Here is a 4,856-nt window from a genome sequence, read left to right on the forward strand (position 1 = left end):
GAATACTTGAGCTAGAATTTATTTTAAAGATGGTCTAACTAGTTTTCAACAATAAATATATAGGTTGGAATTGGCAAGAAGTGTTAAACCTTAATTTCTAAAACCTATTTAAAACAACTACAGATTTTGTAATTTGATAATGAGTTTATTAACCAATGATTTAAACTTATTATATGGTTTTATAATAACTAATAATTGAATTTCAAATCACAAGTTGTTGTAGTATAGTGGTAAGTATTCCCGCCTGTCACGCGGGTGACCCGGGTTCGATCCCCGGCAACGGCGTCATTTTTTTCTTTTAATGCAGTCCCCAAAGATGATCTGCAATGGCCGATCATATATTCTATGTTATTTTACAAGCTTATATGTGTATTCTAAACTTGTTACTCAAGTGTGTAGACAATAAAGATGTGGGGATGTACAAATTATCAATGTTTGATTTGAATTTGATTATACATGTGTTTTCTTCTAAATCCTACTTCAATTGAGCTATTATCATTTGCAATGTAGTAATGAGTCATCAATGCAATTTAGAGAAAATACAATATTGGATTGATAATAACTACATCCATTAGATCAGTTTCAAACAAAACATTACATTGCTAACAGTTTCTCCAATTATTTAAGAAAAAAAATATATAAAAAGATAATTGCACCAGCCGAGAATTGAACCCGGGTCTGTACCGTGGCAGGGTACTATTCTAGCACTAGACCACTGGTGCTTTTATTTAAGTTGCTTTCTATTTCATTATCGAGACTTATTACTAAACCTCCATCTTTTAAGACTTATTCGGTTCGAGGCTATTTAAAAACCCAGACCGAACATGGTTTTACTTGGGGTTATGAAATGAGATTTTGGAGAAAAAATCTTGTTTGATTTGTCATTGAAGAATGTAACTCCAACAAATAATTTGAAAAATGAGACAAAAAAAAATTATAGAGGAATAAGGGTCTAACTACCCAACAAACATGACTGTCCAAGTGGATGATCAATATCAATTGTAATAAAAATAATTTTGGTGTTTCTCATATTTAATTAATTGTAACTCACAATTTTAGATCGAGCTTATTTCAACATTACTTGATTTGTTTACTCGGTTTTCTCTTCATCATCGCTCATTATTATAAAATTAAAATGAGTTCAACATTAGAGTTACCGAGAAAAAAAAACGCATGATAATATAAGTTAAATTTTTTATTTTTTTGTAAATTTATCATATTTAATATCTAAAATTAATTTTGTTTTTGTTTTTTAAATGTAATTTGTATTATTTAAAAATTAATTATCATGAAATTGTAACTCTTTATTTAAATTAAGAATTAATTCTTTATTAAAAAACTAAAATTATATGAGAAGTTCTGAATTTTATTTACTATTTATGCAAATTAATTAAATTTAGTCAAAAAAAAAAATCAATTAAGTAATTCTGCATTATATATATATATATATATATATATATATTATATATATATATATATATATACCTTTATATATATATATATATACCTTTATATATATATATATATATATATATATATATAATATATATATATATATATATATATATATATATATTCTCAACTAACCTCAAATTATCCTTATAATCAACCACTTGAAAGAGAAAATTTTAAATAAATATTTCTTTCTCTGTATAAAATAAATATATATAACATATTATAGATATATATATTTTAAGTGTGAATCAAATTATCAGGTAGTAGTTTAAAAGTGAAAGATTTAGTTTTAACTAAATATTTATAGTAATAATTAGTATATTATTATATTATTTAAATAACTATATAATTACCTTTAATATTAAGTTAAAATAATGCCCGGTCATTCAAATTTTAATCAATTTCATTTTTAATAAAATATATTTATATACAGTTTAATTATTTAAAATTAAGATGCTTAAATTATAATAACAAACTAATGTTGATAGAATATATTCCAAACAAAAATCATTTAAAACTAATTAGATTCCTAAATCATGTCATACATGTTTATATTTTTGAAATTTTGATATAATTTTTTTTTGAAAATTAATATGTTGTCTCAATTAGAATCATTTTTGTTAATTGTCAAAATAATAAGTGAGAATGATTTTATTTTTATTTGATAAAAAAATGTGATTGAATTGAGTGAAACTTTTTTAAGTTGAAAAATGGATGAAAAAATGTAACTTTTTATATCAATATTATATAACCATCTTTTTTTATAGAAAAATTATTTTATTTTGATTTTAAAAAAATGAAAAATCTCACAAACCAAATCTTACAATAAAATTCAAATAATAAAATTAACTATTAATATATTTAAATAAGATAACAAGTGATTGGTACCTAGCTCTTATATAAATTTGTATGACTTTATATATTTGGTGTTTATTGTGTGTACTCTTTAAATTTTTAATTATTATACAAAATTATTGTTTTAATTTATAATTTTATATATGTATATAATTATTGATATATCTAGGTTGATATGCACATTTTTACTTTTAAGTTATTAATATTGATTATATAAATGTTAGACCGGGAATTAAATATATATATATATATATATAAAGTATGTTAATACAATAATTATTCATATTATTTATACTCGCATTAACATATAAAATGAATAAGAATGGATAATAACTAATATTTAAACATTTTATATTCATTAGTACATTCATTTACTCATAGATTACCAATATAATTGACTAATTAAGTATATATATAACAGATTGTCAATATATATGAGTAATTAAGTGAGCAATCCAGGTTAATGTGGGGACATGGATCTCAATTAGTTTATGTGATAAATTTAATTTTTGGTAGGGGATAAGTGTTTTGGTTAACGTTTTTTTAGTTCGTCTTCATTGTCATTGACAGGAATTCTACTTATAAAATGAGATTGAAGACATGAAAAATTCTTATATGGTAGAATTTTGATCATAATGTTGGAAAGTAAAATAAGTTAAACTGACCATATGGGATGACAATACATGAATTATTTCTATGTTATGAATCCAATGAGATTGTGATTTTGACTAACAATATTTATATGAAAGCATGTTTTATGATTAGATGTTGTTGGATCTGTCTATAAGACAGGAACGACTCTGGACTAAACTCATCAACCCCGGAATAAGGCAACCCATCTCCTAGAGCAGTCAATTTAAAAAAGAAAATAATATAATATATATATATATATATATATATATATATATATATATATATATATATATATATATATATATAAAAGTTAAGGCACCACAATAATTCACGTCATCAATTATCTCTCATTTCTTATATTATCTCTTTCTTAATTTTTTTTTTCTCTTATCATATATATATATATATATATATATATATAAATATTTAATATTTTTTAAAAATAAATTTAATTAGGAAATAAATAATATAAATAAACATTATATAATTATTATACATTAAAAAATAAATTAGATGAAAAATAATTATTCAAAATCTAACTTACAAAATATATATATACATACACAAAATTATAAAATTATTTCAACAACTATAAATAGTTTCGCAGTTAAAATGTTAAAATTTCATACTGGAGACTAGAGTTCGAATCGCATCAAAAGAAGTAATTATGAGTGCGCAAATATTGGTAGTTGAAACGAAATCGAGAATGTTGACTTGAGTAACGCAAATATTGGTAAAAACATCTAAGGGTTCATGGAGGAAATGTTGGTTTGAGTAATGCAAACATTGGTGATAAAAAATTAAGGGTTTTTCCATGGAGAGAATGTCGGCTTAAAGTAAAGACCATTGGAGAGAAAGCCTAAAGGTCCTTCCACGGAGGGTGATTTAGGACTTAGGATCATGCCCAAGAATGTTTAAGAATGCACTCTCGAATTTGGTTATTAAATAATTAAAATCATTATAAATATAAAAACTTAAATGAATTGGTTAGTTGATTTTTTTAATATTTAATTTTTTTCAAATAAGTAATATTAGACCCAATAGATAATTTATATAATTATTCAAAATCTAAGTTATAAAATATATTTACATACACAATATTATAAAATTATTTCAACAATGATAAGTGGTCTAGCGTTTAAAGTGTTAACATTTCATACTAAAAATCAGAGTTCAAATTCCTCTAAAAGAAGTAATTATTATATATGTGAGTGCGCGAATATTGGTAGATGAAACGGAAGCGAAAATGTTGGTGAGAAAACCTAAGGGTTCTTTCATGGAGGGAATATCGGCTTGAGTAACACAAATATTGATGCATAAATGTGTAATCGAATGTTTAAGAATGCATTATTGAATTTGATTATTAAATAATCAAAATCATTATAGATATAAAATATATAAAAATTTAAATGAATTGGTTAGATAATTTTTTTAATATTCTTATTTTTTCAAATAAGTATATAATAATAAATAATATTAGATCTTAGTAGAACTTTATATTTGATTGATAATTTGATCCAAAATTCAATGTTGGAAGATTTTTTTATCGAAACTACTTTTATTTCCATATAATGAATGTTTTTAATTTATATGATTTTGGGTAGGTTTAGAAAAATATCAAAACAATTTTAAATAAAACGAGTGGATAAAGGTATCTTTTGTCATATTTTTTAATAATTAAATAAAAATATATATTGAAATAAATTATAAAGTCACATTTTTAACGTAATTTTTTTTATTGATTTTTTATATCATTACTTGTACAAATGCATGGGTGAGGTGTAGTAATTTTTTTTATGCTTTTTCTACTTTGTAACTGGGCATCCCAAAATTCAGGCTCGACATCTCTCATAGAAGTTGAAATTTTGTGGGTGATGTCTGAGTTGAAAATTTTAGATAAATAGAATAGTTAT

General features: G+C 22.8%; 1 non-coding gene across 1 annotated transcript; it reads left to right on the forward strand.

Moving 5' to 3' along the window:
- Positions 1-213: 213 nt before the first annotated feature.
- On the forward strand, positions 214-285 carry TRNAD-GUC. Its single transcript has one exon. It is a non-coding gene; the product is annotated as a tRNA-Asp (tRNA).
- Positions 286-4,856: the final 4,571 nt, after the last annotated feature.

Source organism: Impatiens glandulifera, chromosome 3 (genome assembly GCF_907164915.1).
Source record: "Impatiens glandulifera chromosome 3, dImpGla2.1, whole genome shotgun sequence".
NCBI lineage: Eukaryota > Viridiplantae > Streptophyta > Magnoliopsida > Ericales > Balsaminaceae > Impatiens > Impatiens glandulifera.